Below are 16,812 nucleotides of genomic sequence, written 5' to 3' on the forward strand. Positions count from 1 at the left end.
TGATGAAAACAATGTGCTTAAAACATTGATTGTGGGGATGCTTGCATAACTCTGTGAATATACCAAAAAATATCGTATTGTATACTTTAAATGGGTGAATTGTATGTTGTGTGGCGTATATCCCAATATAGCTGTTACAAACAAACAAGCAAGCAAACAAATACAGAAGAGAAAGAGAAATTAGTTAAGTGAGAAAACCAGAAGTGACTAGGAATAAAGTAAGTTCCTACAACTTTCAGAATCATGAGGAAGACTCTAGATTTATCCTAGAGTGTAAAACAGGAGTTAAAAAATTTTTTTAATGTTTATTTATTTTTGAGAGAGAGAGAGACAGAGACAAAGAACGAGCAGGAAAGGAGCAGAGAGAGAGACACAGAATCCGAAATGGGCTCCAGGCTCCAAGCTGACAGCACAGAGCCCCACGTGGGGCTCTAACTCACAAGCCGCAAGATCATGACCTGAGCTGAAGTCGGATGCTTAACTGACTGAGCCACCCAGGGGCCCCATAAAATATGAGTTTTTTTTTTTAAATTAAGTTTATTTGTTTATTTTGAGAGAGAAAGTGGTTGAAAGCGCACACACCAGTGAGCTGGGGAGGGGCAGAGAGAGGAGAGACAGAATTCTAAGCATTCTGAGTCAGCTCAAAGCCTGATGTGGAGCTCAAACCCACAAACTGTGAGATCATGACCTGAGTTGAAATCAAGAGATGGATGCTCAATGAACTGAGCCATCCAGGTGCCCTTAAAATATGAATTTTAAGAAAATTTTATATAGCCCTTATGAAAAGAGCAACCTCTATAGACATCAGGATTACACTGCTGTTGGTGGGTAGTATATGAGGGAACTGGCATTCTCATCTCCTGTTGGTGTATGGTAAATTAGTGCAATGTGTCAAAATTTTAAACATACGTACCCTTTAATGTAGCAAACCTACTCCAAAGGATGAAGGCATATAGATGTTCATTAGAGCATGCTTTGTAACATTGAAAATTGGAAATACTCTATGCCTATCTATAAACAATGCTTCTTAACCCTAGCGAACTCAGTCCCCTTTTTATAATAAATATTTTTGTTAACACTTCATTTATAGTCCTAAAATGAAAGTCATAGATATCTACAACAAAATATACTAACTGTAATATTAAAGAGAAATAAAAGGAAAGCGATTAGTAACAAAATATGTATTTCAATATGCAAATACTCTATACACGAAACATACTCTAGAGGGCAGTACCATCCAGTTAAGAACTCATTATCTACAACAAGCTAGTTAAGCAATTTATGATATATCCAAACAATGGAAGGATGTATATCTAGATTTGCTGACATAGTTGAATCAAAAGCAGATTGCACAACAGTAATTACATAGGTAGTTTTATTTATGTAAATAAATAGAAAAAGATCTAAAAAGATGCTCACTAGGATGTTGATGATAAGAATTGTCTCTAATGATGAGATTTATAAGGGTTTTTGCTTTCCTCTTTATGTGTTTGCATATTTGAACTTTCTTGTCTATACATAAATTTAAAAGTTTATGGCAAGTTCCAATGGGAGAATCACAACATAGATTCCTAGGTTTCTGGAGTGAGGTCCTATTGTCTGCAATGGAGAATTAAATGCCTTTTTTTTTTTTTAAGTTTATCTTTTATTTATTTTGAGAAGGAGAGAGAGAGACAGAGAAAGAGTGAGCACACACGACCAGAGGGGCAGAGAGAGAGGGAGAGAAAGAGAATCCCAAGCAGGCTCCACTCACCACAGAGCCCAGCGTGGGGCTTGAACCCAGAAACCATGAGATCATGAACTGAGATCAGGAATTGGATGCTCAACTGATTGAGCCACCCAGGCACCCCTGGAGTCTTAACTATCTTTCATTGAATAGTTACTGGCCTTTCCCAGGCAGCTGCCAAAGATGGTGTTGGGGCTAGTCGTGGTACATGGATAGCCAAGGCCATCTCCTGTGTTGTCAAGTGAGCCTGATGGCTAAGACTTCCAGGCAGGAGGTTGGTGGTCATGCACTGTGAGGGCATCCATATTTCTGGAAATTTCTGCAGAAACAAGTTGCAATACTTGGCTCTTCTTCCACAAATGCATGAACACCAACTCGTCCTGTGGGCCCTACCTCTTCCAGTCCCCTAGCTACATCTGTTGAAAGAACGGTACAAGGCATTTTGCTGCTCAAGGCCAAGTAAGGTCCAGCCACCCTGGATTGCCTCAGGGTATTTAACAGGATCCCACTCCTGGTCCCATCACCCCTACCTCATAAGAAAAAGTGGATGGTGGTTTTTACTGCCCTAAGGTTGTACACCTGAAGCCCACTCAGAAGTTTGCCTACCTGAGGCACCTGGCTTGCAAGTTCTCCTGGAAGTACAGGCCATGATAGCCACCCTAGAGGAGAAGAGAAAGGAGACGGCCAAGACTCATTGTAGAAAAAAGTGGTAGTTCATGAGGCAGGAGAAACAGGCCAAGAAGAATGTAGAGAACACAACTGACAAATACAAAGAGGTCCTCAAGACCTATGAACTCCTGGTTTGGGTCCAATAAAGATTATTTCTCATGCTTGGCTTGGCCTTCCTTTCTTCCATTGGTACCCTAGGATGTAGGGGACCTAAATGTGGCCGTCCCAATGTCCAAGTGCCACAGGCAGCCACTTAGGAGTGGCCCTGAAAACAGCAGAGAGGAGAATACCTTTAAGTGGGCAGAGTTTTGACTTGTGCATCTGATAGTTTACTTTGAGTAGAAATTTATGGGTGCTGGCAAAAGGCTTGTCTGCTTGGTCAGAGTCTGTGGGGAGAAAGACAAGAGATAAAGGGGTCTGGGAAAGAGGCGTACGGATGAATCTATAAAAGTGGATATGAGATGTGAAGATTTTTGTTTCACATGTTAATGCCCAACAGAGAGCATCCATTACAGAAGAGGGACTAAACAACAACAAGAAACAATAACTTGTCCAGATAACATCACTGAGTCTCTGCCATTAGTTACACCAGTATTGGTACAACAGGCACACAATAAGAATGGAGACAGGAATGGAGATTATACATGGGCCCAATAGCGTGGGCTCCCACTTACCAAGGCTTATCTATCTACTGTCACTGTCAAATATCTGACTTTCCAGCAACAAAGACCCATCAATACTTGGCCCACAATATGACATCATCCCTTTAGAAGACCTACCAGGTACTTGGTGGCAAGTTGTCTACACTGGACTTGTTCCACCCTGGAAGTAGTATCAATATATCTTGACTGGAATATAAACATATTTCAAGTTAGACCTATTGCTTAAGTGTCTTAGCTAGTACTATTGAGAATTTAAAGTGTTTGGTCCAATGACCAGGGCATTAGTATAGCAGTGCGTATATGGGATCCACTGATCTTTTCATAAACTATACCATCTAGACAAACTGCTAGACTCATAGAGCACTGGAATGACCCGTGGAAGATTCAGCTGAGGTGCTAGCTTGCAAAGGATACCTTGTGATGAGGGACATCATCCTCCAGGACTCAAGGTAAACTCTAAATTGATATTCATTATATGGTACAGGGTTCCCAATATGGCGAATACATGGGTGCAGTAGCTGTAGCATGCAAGTAGGAATATTTCTGTATACTGATTACCAGAGATTCATTTGCGGGATTTTTAACCTTCTTTCCACAGTGGTTAGAGGTTTTGGCAACCTCAGGAAAAGTCCCATTAAACCCCAGCTACTCCTGGTCACTTTAGGATCTTCATTCCAAGAAACCAGCAGGAGAGTATAATTGAACCTGATCTTCAGTAGGGCAGCTGTTATGCAATAGAGACAGGAAAGAATACATTTCATACTCAGGTAATCCATTTGGGTATCTTGGTTTCCACTTGACCAACTTAGGTAGTACATGGATAAGTGCAACAGCCACAACTTGAGAAGGACTTGGTGATCAATGGCTAAGTCCTCTGAGGGAAGAGGGTCTAGGTCATTGCACTAAATAAGCTACCTTGACAAGCAGAGGGTGAGGGGAATCTAGAATGGGTGGCAGAGAAAGGAGATGATCAACCTCAATTATGGCCCCAAGAACAGCTTTAAGGGCTGTAATTAATCCCACCAACGCTTTTTCTAATAAATTTCTCCAGGAAAAGAGATCTGATAGAACTTTGGAAGAGATTCTCCTAGAATGTATTATATATATAAAGGGGTTGATGGCCATGGATATCATGGTACACTGCAGAGATCTCCCCATCCAGGACTGAAATCATTCCACCTGCTGCTAGAAGTATTGGAGGATGATAGATTTCAACTGAATCCTACTTCAGAATTTACTTCAAGTTCAAGTAAGCTCAAGAAGATTACTTTTCTGGGCTCAGAAAAAATGACTGGTCACTGAGGTAAGCATAAAGTCCTCAGAGCTCTCTGTGGAAAGGCTGAGGTCTTTGCTGGATTGCATCACAACACAACTTCTTCCTCTGTTCAATCTTACTTCCTTTACTCTTTCCACAGGTGGATCCCAAGAGCACTCCCCAATGAAATTTCTGTCCCTGAGCCTTCATCTCAAAGTGTATTTCCTAGGGAATGTGACCTGTGAGAAGTTCCCCTTCCCTATGTACCTTATAACTGTTAAGACCTTTTGTAAAAAATCAAAATTTATTAAATAAAAAGGGGCTTTATTGGTTCACATAACTGCACAGGTATCAGGATTGATTTGATTCAGTGGGTTAATGGTGTCAAGAACCCAGTTTTGCTCCATTTCTCTGCTCTGCCTTCCACAAAATCAGCATTATTCTAGAACTAGCTTTGTTCACATTGACAGTAGCTGCAGTAATTCCAGGGTTTATATTCTCAGCCCTCACATTCCAAATGGAAAGAGAACAGGCTTTTAGTAGCTTTATTTAAAGAATAAGGAAAAATCTTTCTCTAGAAATCACTAGCAATTCAAGGTTCAGAGACACAAATTGGTCAAAGGCTGGGTTTCTTAAGCCACTTACTGGCAAGAGGTATGGGATTACCTTGAGTGCTTTAAAATAATCAGTTCACTCCTGGAATTGTTGGTATGTTTTAATCTTTGCCTTCTACAACCACACAGATGGGGAGGGATGGAAGGGATGTTGTGGAGACAGATATATTCATTTGCTAGGGCTGCCATAACAAAGTACCGCAGCACAGAGTGCTTAAAGCAGAGAAGTCTATTTTCTCACAGTTCTAGAGGCTAGAAGTCTGAGATTAAGATGTTGGCCTTTCTCCTTAGCTTAGATGACCATCTTCTCCTGCCTTTGCATGGTTTTCCCTCTGCATGCATACATCTCTATGTCCTAATCTCCTCTTGTTATAAGCAACCAGTCATATTGGATTAGGGCCTACCCTAAGGACCTTATTTTAACTTAATCACCTCTTTAAAGACCCTGTCTCCAAATACAATTACATTCTGAAGTGCTAGGGATTACGACTTAAATACATGAACTCTGGGGGACACAATTCGGCCCATAACACAAACTCAGCATCAGCATCAATTACATATTGAAATATTTCATTTGCTTGACTGTTGCACTAAATTGTCAAGTCTTTAAGGGCAAGAACAGTATCTTATTTATACCACCTATGCCTAGCAGAGAGCCTGGTACACACTAGGCAGTCAATACAAGACAACAACTGCTTGCTAAGGACTATAGTTTGTTGCACCTTGTAAGTATGAGGTCACTGGTGACTTTTTTGAGGAGCAGTTTCAATGGAGTGGTGGTGACATAAGCCTAATTGTTGTGGGTTTAAGAGTGAATGGACAAGTTTCACAGTATAAAAATTATGACTTTCTTATGACAAAAGCCACCATGAACAAAGTCAAAAGATGATTATGATAAAAAATAGTACCTACATATATGGAACACCAAGGGTTAAGAGCTCTGACAAAAAAAAATCCTATAAAAAGACCAGAAAAAGATGAAGACAAATAGTATGAAAACATACAAAGGCTATACACACAACCCAAAAATACATGAAAAAAAGTTCAGTCCTATCAGTACTCAGGGAAACACTAATTGAAGTAACAGCAAGATAGCATTTAATGCACATTACATTGACAAAAGTTTAAGATTCATGCTTCAGTCCTGGCAAGAGATGGATAAATAGACATTCTTTTACCTTTTGGTTGGCACGTGAACTGCAGTAATTCTAGAGGTAATCTGGCAGTGTCTCACTCGAGACATCTTTGGTCCCAAGTAACAGAAAACCCAACTCACCCCCCGCAAAAGTTATTTACAAAGTCACATAACTGAAAATCTAGACATAGCTAGATGGAATCTACTTGAATGTTATCATTAGAATCTAGTTTCTTTCCATGTCTTAGTTCTGTCTTCCTCTGAGTGAAAATCATTTTCAGTACAGGTCTCTCTTCACAAATAGAGCTTATATCATTATAGCAACAATATAGCAGAGAAGGAAAGTCTCTAATCTAATTCTTATTGGCCTCAATGGAGTCATGTGCCCATCCCTGAAATATAGAATATTATACCTATAAAGTGTGATATTATACTCTTATTGACCAAATAGAGAAGCCAATGGAGGAGTCCATGCCATTTGTAAATCCACAGATTAATAGAGGAAGACTAATTCATCTAAAGATAATGAGGTGCTGTTACCAGAAAAAGGGGAGATGGATACTGGGTGTCAAAACAAGCAAACAAAATGCATATATAACCTCTACAGGCAGTATCTATCAAAATGTGCACATATCTTTTGTCTCAACAATCTCACTTTAAGGATTTGATTCTGTAGAAAGAAACTGCACAGTTTAAAAGAGATACACATATAAGGATACTCATTCTAGCATTGTTTATAATGGTACAAAATCTGGACAAATCTACATTACCTACTAATAAAGGAATAGCTTAAAAAATTATGGCACATTGTTTATTGTGCAGCTAGTTAAAAGAATGAGGTAGATCAGAGTGTCCATGATAAACTCTTCAGTAAGAAAAAGGTGCAGAAAAATGTTGATTCATTATTTATTAAAATCAAAACTTCTATTTATATGTGTTTCTATAACCATTGGGAAAAGTATGGAGGGAAACAATATTTTTAAGTTTATTTATTTTGTGAGAGAAAATGCGGGGCTAGGGCAGAGAGAGGGAGAGAAAGAATCCCAAGCAGGCTCCACGGTGTCAGAGCAGAGCCCCGTGTGGGGCTTGATCCCATGAACTGAACCATGAGATCATGACCTGAGCCAAAACTAAGAGTCATCCAGGTGCCCCAAATCATTAATCTTTTAACACTCATTTTATCTAGGATTGGGATGGGGAGAGGAAAACTATCTTTTTCTTTATTTGCTTCTGAATATACTGTTATACTTCTGTGTTGTCTGAATTGTTAAAACGAATGCTTATTACCTTTTAAATGAGTAGAAAGTGAAATGAGGAAGTAGTCTTAGATATAAACCATTTTTAGATTTAGAGAGAAGAAAGAGAAGTTAATCTCCGGTAAAGAAGAGATTGAAAATATTGAAGACAGAGTAACCCATAGGGTGGGCCCTGAGGGGATGGAGAGGATCCATTTCAGAGCAGAATCCCAAGAGTACCAAGACTGTGATAGCTTCACTGTTGCACGGGGAATTGCAAATAAACAGCACAGTTAATAAAAACTTAGTTCTTTAGTGTTGAAAGTGCATGTTTTAAAAAGGAAATCCAGGTGATAAGAAATGGGAGGACTTTGAAAATGTATACTGTTATTCATCAACATTAAAAAGTTAGCAGCCCTGTCTGTGTCAGTTCCTAAACTGTTAGAAACGTTAATGGTCTATAAATCCCAGAGTCTGGGAAAAACAGATCTACAGCACAAGTAGAAGGCTAAGCATTAAGCAACACCTAGCACTTCCTCTGTGGTGGAGGAAAACAAGTGTGTGTGAATATGGACAGTTAGAGACAGATTTTGTACGGATAGGGAAAGAAGGGGAGGAAGTTAAAGGCTATGGTGAGATCTTTTGTTGGGCTCAGGGTTGAGGGGCTCCGCGGCAGTGACTATGAGGTTGAGACTTGAGGGGAGTTGCAAAAAATGGTAAGAGGTGCTGTGGGGAATGGGAGACCAACCTGAGAGAAACTGGACTTTTCAATATGGAATAATACCTATGTTTTTGCTCAGATTTGGTCTTCTATGAAATTGTCCTTGGTCCTTTTTGTATTCTCTCCGTCATTTGACACTCCCTTTCCCACCCAGCCCTTTTGTTTTTATTCTTTTTATGACACTTATATTGTTTCTTAGTTTTTATACTTGTCTTATCTGTACCCACTAAACTACCTCTGAGACACTGGCCATTCATTCTATAACCACCTCACAGCACCTCTGACATAGTAGACGCCCAATTGATTAGTGCTGAAATAAATTTAACTCCACATAGAAAATGGGTAATCAGTATCATTTTGATTAAAATTCTTCACAGTTGTGAAAACAGGGATAAACCGTTTGGCCTTTTTTTTTTTTTTTTTTTTTTTTAATTCCTGTAAACTAACTTTTCCCCATGGCATGTATTTTTCATTCCCTACAAAGATAGTGTGTGTGTGTGTGTGTGTGTGTGTGTGTGTGTGTATATATATATATATTTTTTTTTTTCCTTATAAGAATCTTAAACTGTACACCCTTGGAATTAAAACACTCCTGTTATAAAAATGCCACAGAGATCATTAAAATAAAAATTCCCACTGTAATAGATTTTAAAATTGAGGACCAAAAAACTTAGGCAATTTGTTCAAAACTGCAAAGGTATCAAGTGAGAGTCCATATTGGAGTCATGTTTCCATCTTAACTCAGTGTCTTTACACAGTGATTCTACTTCTTAATTTCAATTTTATTTTGCATTCAACTTATAGTAGTAAAATTAATTATAGCAGTTATCTCTGGTAATGCTCTGTCAAAATCAATACACTGATTACCCTTTATTTTTAAAGATGCCAGTATGGGTTTCTGTTGCTGTGGGACATGTTTGATATTTTAAGTGCCAGGTAAAATACAACAAGCCATTTGGGCATTCAGTTGAAGGTTGTTTTATGATGCATATCATTTCTGTAATTTATGGTTATAATCAAATTTTAAATGTTGACAGTGATGGTTGGTATATCAATCTTTACTGTTGCATTTTACAGTTTATCATTTATTTAAAACTCCATATCTCTTTATTATATCGTAAATAAAAAGTATTGGAACCACAGAGAGAGTAACAAATTGTCACATGCAAACATAATTAGGAGGATGCTGCATGTACAGAAATACACATAGTCTTCTCCCTGGGGAGGCAAGAGATGGCCTATTACAAACAACCACCCTCTTTTCCGTTTGCACATGAAAGTAGAAACCACTCATGCATTAGCATTAAGAGCATTTTTCTCTTAAAACATGCTTACATAATACCTGAAGCCAACTGTAAAAAAGTGGAAATTAATTATCTGCTAGAGAATAAATAGATCAAAAGATTCATGTTGTTCAGTATGGCGCTTACTCAAAAAATTAAAAATGGAACTACCCTACGATCCAGGAATTGCACTACTGGGTATTTACCCCCAAAATACAAAAACACTAATTTAAAGGGATAAATGCACCCCTATGTTTACTGCAGCATCATTACCATTGCCAAACTATGGAAGTAGCCTAAGTGTCCACTGCTGGATGAGTGGATAAAGAAAGTGTGGTATATATATGTACGATGGAATATTATTCAACCATAAAAAAGAATGAAATGTCAGAGAAAGACAGACCATTTGATATCATTCAAATGTAGAATTTAAGACACAAAACAAAAGAACATAGAGAAAGAGACAAACCAAGAAACAGACTCTTAAGTATAGAGCACTGATTGTTACCAGAGGGGAGGTGGGTAGGGATTAATGAGTACACTTATCATGATGAAAATAAAATGATAAAGAGGAAATGGCCCCAGGAGGGGAAAAAAAAAACCCAATTCATATTGCTTAGTTTTGCTGAAATGGTATAGTGCTATTGTTTTTTTTTAATAGTTTTCTATTGGCAGATATTATCATTTAACCTTTAATTAAACTTAAGGATGAACGCTTTCTTAACAAATAAATATATTTTCATAAAATACCTACAGAAGAATGTTGCCCCATTAGTCTCCATCTGAAGTTACACTCCTGGGGGGGTCGCATTCTCTCGGTTGAAGATGTGCATGTGTACGTGACAAAGCTACACCCTAATTCTGTTGGATGGCTCATTACAGTGCTTGTAGAATAGTGACAGGGAAAGGCGTTTGATAAAAATTTTGTTCTACCATCAGAAAAAACCATTTTAACTCCTCTAGATCATGGTTCCCTCAAATTTTTCAAACAGCGAAGCCCATCAAAATCTCCAAACCTTGTATCATTGTAAAACTCCAAAGACTTTGAAACAGACACAAGGCTGCTATTCATATATTCCTCCAGCAATATTTACCAAGTTCTTACCGAGTGACAGGCACTGTGCCAGGAGCTGTTGTGAAAGTGGTAAGACATTGGCAGTGTGGGGCAGACACGGAGCAGACCGAACACGATGCATAGGATGACGGTGCTATAGAAGCGACCTCACAGTACGAGGAGCTGGGGGGTGGGGAGGACACGGCAACCGGCCTGGTTTGGGCGAGGGCGACGAAGTGGCCAGCCGGCGGGGCATCGAGAAAGCGGGGAGGATTGTCATTCTGGGCAAGGCTTGGCGTGGTTAGGGAAGCGCACTGCGCACAGAAAGGGAAGGGGGCTGGCAGCAGGGAAAGATGCGAGCCGCAAGGCTGGATGTGACTGGGACCTGGGGTAAACCAGGTTGGCCGCCTCCCGCGGGAGCTGTTAGCTGGACGACGGCGGGGGCCCCGGACTGGAAGGGCCACCTGGAAGAAGAGGGGTGGATGCCGGCGCGGGAAGAGCAGTCAGGGGCGTGCAGAAACTGTACGCCAAACTACGAGGTTGAAGTCAGTGGCTTTGAAAAAGTGTAAAGGTGTTTCTGAAGTAAAACCTAAGATCTAACGACCCGACGGGAAATAAACAAGGCACACATGTTCCACGTCGCAGGTCCCGACAAATTATTGAATGATCACGTCATTGACCACAAAGTGGAGGTCCTCTATTCACAATCAAGTTTTTAATTTTTCGTTGTGGGAATTAAGATAAGGGGATATCCTAGGCTCGATGAGCCACAGGGAGAACCTTTCCCCTAGGCATTTTTTAAATGCCCGCCAGGACGAAAAAAGAGTTGGGTTTACAAATTAGGGACACTTCAACCTCTCTGTAGGATGTATGTATTTCACGTGGGCAACGGTGCTGGGTGAAAACTCAATCCACCGCCAAACAACATAATAGCATTCTTCAATATCAGATTACCAGAAAGATAGGGTAGCAAAAGCCACGCAAACCATCTCACGTCCAGGTCCCCAAGGGCTTCCTTCATTGTCCACGGCGTCTTAGCCGACTGCGCCGCCAAAGCAGCGCCAACTCGAGCGCCTTATACACTGCGCCTGCGCAGAGTCCGCCGAGTGGGAGGATGACAGCCTGCGGAAGACGTTTCCCAGAAGCCCGCGCCACTCGCTGCCGTCCTCCCTCCCGCTCACAGGCCGCGTGACGTCACTCCGCCCGCCACGTTCCTCGTCGCTAAGGGTGGTTTGCCAGCGCCCCCCAGTGGTCCGGTTGAGCGCTGCAGCGGTACGCGCAGGGCCCAACAAGCGAGTAGGGAGAGGGCTGCGGGTGCTGCTGCCGCCGTCGTCACCGTAGCGCGCCGACATGTGGCGGCGCGGCTGAGCGGAGCGGAGCGAAGGGGGAGAAAGGGGGAGGGCAGGCGCGGGGAGGGGAGGGAGGAGGCCAGACAAGGCGGGGGGAGGGGGAGCAGCGGTGGCGCAAGTCGCGCGGAGCAGCGCAGCCCGGGTCCGCTCCTTGCTCCGCCGCCACCTCTCGACCCGGCCGGTAGAGCCGGCGCTCCAGCGGCCCCCGGAACAACTCAAAGCGGACGAAGGAGTCCATGTTGGGGAACTTGGCGTCGTGACGGGGACCTAGGGACCTGCAGTGGGGCCGCCGCCGCCGCCGCCGGAGCAAGCGCCTCGACCTCGGCCTGAGGTAAACACGGGCCGACCCCGGGGGCGGATGGGCTCAGGCGGCTGTCCGGGCGAAGTGGGGGCTGTTACGGGCCGGCGCAGAGCGGAGGAGCGGGCCCGGGGCGACAGGAGGGCGGACAAAGTTTCGGAATCGCGCGCGGCCCAGGCGGCGTTCTGCGCTTGGAGGAAAGTTGGAGCTGCCTCTCGAGGCAGGGGAAGCTGCGGCGGGGAGGGCCCCCCTTCCTTCTCGCTACCCCGCGAGGGAGGCCCCGCTTCGGCCGCCGCCGCCTCACAGTCGACACTCTGTCCCATTTCCTCCTTGTGGCCTACCCGCCTCCCCGCCGCTTCAGCCGGCGGAGCTTGTCCCCTGCCGGGTGGGGGGGGGCCGGGGGGGGGGGGGGGGGTGTTGAGGCTAGAGGTTCCACGACCGAGTCGCCACACAGGCACCCCCTCCCTGCAGTGGAAACGTGTCTGGCTGGGCTTCCGGGCGCTCTCCGACCCCCAAGTTCGCTTTACTTGGAAGACTTTGCTTTTGTCAATAGTGTCCAAGCCCGCTTGTGAAACCAAACTTTACTACGTCGTGACCTCTCAGTGCGCGAATGGGGAAGAGCCGGTGCTGCTAGGCATCGGCGTTTACCCCACGTCCTGAATTTCGAACTGTTCCCCCCCCCCGCCCCCACAATTTTTAAACCCTTTTCCTGGGCTGACCACAAAAGGGCCGGATCTAAACTTAGCTTAATGAGTCGCTCCTCGCCTCACCTAGGAATTTTGAACCATCAAAGACGTTTCTTACAGATTGCTGGCTGTCTTCGCACCCATATGCATTTTGAAAAATTGTTTTAAAAGTAAACCCCTGGTTTAAGTAGTTGATGAAAACACTCAGAGATTCAAATGTTGTGAATTGTAAAATACCCCCAGCGTATTTCTGTAGCGTATTTCTGTCAGCGTCTACGAGTTGAGTGATTATCATTAATATTGGATTACGTTTTAATTAACATCTTTTATCATACCAACAGTGAACTGAGATCTTTAAGCAAAACTGATCGAAAAGTTTTTAATGTTTGGCTGGTAGATGCTGATGTTAAATTTTCCCAGTTTGTGAATTTTCATTGAATTACGGAAAAAGCATATTAATAGATGTAATTTTCATTTTAAAAGTTAACTCAAGCATAGGACTGCTTACCTCAGCAGAATATTGAAGGCAAAACATTCTTAAATAATTGCTGTTTTTGAATTTTATTGGTAATTGTATTAAAATTTTGATAAGAATCAAGTCTCTTTCCAGACCATTGCTTTCTTCTTCCTATATCTTTGGCAGTTAGCTTAATCATCTCACCTCTTTGCTATTGGTTAAGAGCTGCAGTAAAAAGCTTGTGGGACTTTTATTTTTTTGTTGTTTTATTGGGCAGATGAAATTCTGATACTGTCTTTGGATTTTTTTTTTTTTGTTTTATTCTCTTAAGGATAATCTGAATCTACTTCGTATTGTGTTTATGCAATATGGGTTTTTAAATTTGTAATTCTTACTGTAGCTGCCGCGTTTTCATTGTAATATTTTTCAGTGCTTGCAAATATGTTTATAATCATTCAGTTTTACTTCAGATGGTGACCTTTTTACCAGAGCATTTGAGTACATTTTAAGATTTTTGGTGGGCTAAGATTTGGTCGTTTGCTTACTCCTTGTGTACTCACTGCAAAAACATTGTTCAGTATGTCATGAGGGTATAAAACTGTAGAAAAGAATAGAAAATTGTTTGTAAATATGCTGCCTGAAACGTGTCATGGAGAAAATCTTAACGGTGATTTTTGGGATACATCTTTATGTGCTCTTATTGGAGTCCATGAGTTAAAATCGAAATTTTTCAGGGGTCACTCAGCTTCCGCATTATTTTTTGAGCACGAGGCAGTGTGGCTAGGCATTTTTCCTGAAAAGCTGTGCTATTAACTAGAGATAGGATGAAACAGTGCAGTTACATGATGTTGTTGATTCACCATTAGTAGCATGTTTTAGTAGGAGGAGAGTACAGTATTATACTACTCATTGACTTATTACTGAACTTTTTAGGTACACCAGTGAGAGATGGTTGTAAAACCTAACTAAAGAGACTGGCATATGTAGAGGTAATAAGAAGAGTCAACCTTAGAATAATTTTCATTGGAACTTCCCATTGGGAAGCTCTGCCACCATCTATCCTGGTGTTTTAGTGATGTAGATTGGATCTTGACTTACCTAGCTCAGTGAAATAAAGAGGCTCAAAACCTAAATTGTTAATTATGGTCTCTGTCCGAAAGAATAAGTGAATAGCTTTGCACCTTATCTTGCATCTGAATTGTACTAACTGGTATTAGTACTGAGTAGAGCTCAGAGTTAAAATCTTGGTGTTCCCAAGATTCATCTTTGTGTTATCATTGTTGTCTTTTTTTAAAGTTGTGACTTGACTTTGTTCTTTCTAGTACTTAGGTACATAAAGTTTTACAAATATAAAAACAACACCATCATCTCTCACTTGCAAAAGAGTTTCCAAAAGTCTCACTATGACTTCTGTTTACCTATGATGTTTAACACTCAACAGCCAGAGTGATCCTGATGAAACTTGTCAAATCATGTCACTTCTCTTTTCAAATGGCTTCCCTTCTCAGTCATAGTAAAATGCATAGTACTTACGGTCTACCAGGCTCTGAGTGTTTCGCGTCTCTTCTTCCTCTCTGATTTGATTACCTCACTTTGTCCAGTCACCTTCCACTATGCTACTGAGAGTTTTCTCTGACTACTCTGTAAGACAGCAGACCTTCCCATGTTTCCTACCACTTTTTAAGCCAGATTTTCTGCATAGCATTTATCAATTTCTAATATACTGTATAATTTATTATCTTAAATATATTGTATTTCTTCTTCGCTTTAATGCAAGTTCTGTGAGAACAGGGGATTTGTCACTTTGGGTCATTGTTTTGTCCCCAAACACCTGAACAATGCCTGGCACATAGTAGGTGCTTAGTAAATATTTAATAGATTAACCTGCTTTCAGCTGGAGACATTAAAGCAATAAAAATAGTAATTGTGGTTTGAAACTTTATGCAGTCTTTTGCATAAACTGCTAAGTTACTTTTATCCATGATTTACGTTCAGATCAGGGGACATATTTTTAAAGTAGAGGATGACAGAATGTGACCTTGGAACTGATTTATCAGGGTATAGAAGGAACTAAGAATACTTAGCTAAGGGTAGAGTGGTATAACTATCTTACTGTTTAAAATACTGTCGTTTAGAAGCCAAATTATACTTATTTTTGGTAGTTACAGAAAGCAGAATTATGATTATGGTGATGGGTTTTGAAAGGGAGGAGAAGCAGCAAGAGTGGATGTGGGAAAATTAGTTAAGACTCTTATAGTAGTGTCCAGAAGAGATGAGGATAGCTTGATTTGGAGGTGGGCAAAAGTGAATGAAATTTGTAGTCACCAGGCCTCTGTTGATGGATCCAAAGTGAGGGAGATAGAAATTTCAGAGGTAAACAGCTGGGTGGAAGGTGATACCACATAAGGACCAAGGTTCTTTTGATTCTGACATACTGTATTTAAGGAACCTCTGGAACTTTCAGATGGAAATTTTTATAGGCAGTTAGATAATATGGTTCTAAATTTCAGAAGAGAGGTATCAGCTGGAAATAGAAAATTGAAGTCATTTATATAAGTAGTTGAAACTATAGGTGGAATCAATTGTCTAAGGGAGGGAATATAACTAGAATGTCATCACAGTGGCCCCTAATATAAAAAGTTTGAGGAAGGAATGTAAGCTCCCAAAGAATACTGTGAAGGTCAAAGAAGTATGAGTTGAGTGTGGTATTGTAGAAACCAAAGGAAGAGAGTATTTCAAGGGGAGAGTAATCAGTAGGGTCAAGTGTTGATGAGAGTTGAGTAATGTAAGAGCTTAAGATTTTTCATTGAATTTAACAATATGAAGCTCATTGACCTTTTTAATAAGCCGGATAGTAAGCTTCTTATTTTCTTTTTTTTTTTTTTAATTTTTTTTTTCAACGTTTATTTATTTTTGGGACAGAGAGAGACAGAGCATGAACAGGGGAGGGGCAGAGAGAGAGAGGGAGACACAGAATCAGAAACAGGCTCCAGGCTCTGAGCCATCAGCCCAGAGCCCGACGCGGGGCTCGAACTCACAGACCGCGAGATCGTGACCTGGCTGAAGTCGGATGCTTAACCGACTGCGCCACCCAGGCGCCCCTAAGCTTCTTATTTTCAAACTGATGCTCCTGTAATTGCTTGACTAGATGTAAAAGTACTGATATCAAAGGTTAAGAAATTATCTGCCCACATTACAGAAGATACCTAATGTTTCTCAAATATTTGCTATGTGCCAGTCACTCTGTTATAGACATTTTACATAAATTTTCATTTGATCTTTTCAGTAGCCTTGAAATGTTGGGTGTATTAATCCATTTTACAGAAAGGAGTCTGAAGCTCTAGAGAAGTTTAATGACTTGCTAAGAAATACTCCACTCCATCTGACTCTTGGGCCTTTAGTTACTCATTATATTAGTTGGCCTCTCAAACTCTAGGTCAGTGCTGTCTAGTAGTAGACTTTTCTGTGATGATAGAAATACTGTGTGTCTGCTGCCAATACAGTAGCTAATGTGGCTGTTGAGCATTTGAAATATGGCCAGTGGGACCGAGGAACAAAATAATGGTTACTGTATTCGACAGTGGGTATATATAGTGGGTCATTGAGAATCCCATAAATAATAAAGCAGAGTCTTTACTTACAATAAGAAGAGGTGCAAACACATATTC

At 41.2% G+C, this 16,812-nt stretch overlaps 1 protein-coding gene and 1 pseudogene across 4 annotated transcripts in view; both read left to right on the plus strand.

Moving 5' to 3' along the window:
- Window positions 1-1,934: 1,934 nt before the first annotated feature.
- On the plus strand, window positions 1,935-2,541 carry LOC121039017 (60S ribosomal protein L13a-like; annotated as a pseudogene).
- A 9,382-nt stretch (window positions 2,542-11,923) lies between these two features.
- The window catches only part of SCAF11 (SR-related CTD associated factor 11), a 71,893-nt gene continuing 67,004 nt past the window's right edge, over window positions 11,924-16,812 (plus strand). For all 4 annotated transcript variants that reach the window (XM_040488359.1, XM_040488361.1, XM_040488360.1 and 1 more), the window contains exon 1: window positions 11,924-12,034. The gene's annotated coding sequence lies outside the window, so the exon portion shown is untranslated. The remainder of the gene's footprint in view (window positions 12,035-16,812) is intronic.

Source organism: Herpailurus yagouaroundi, unplaced genomic scaffold (genome assembly GCF_014898765.1).
Source record: "Herpailurus yagouaroundi ecotype Mexico unplaced genomic scaffold, PumYag 166, whole genome shotgun sequence".
NCBI lineage: Eukaryota > Metazoa > Chordata > Mammalia > Carnivora > Felidae > Herpailurus > Herpailurus yagouaroundi.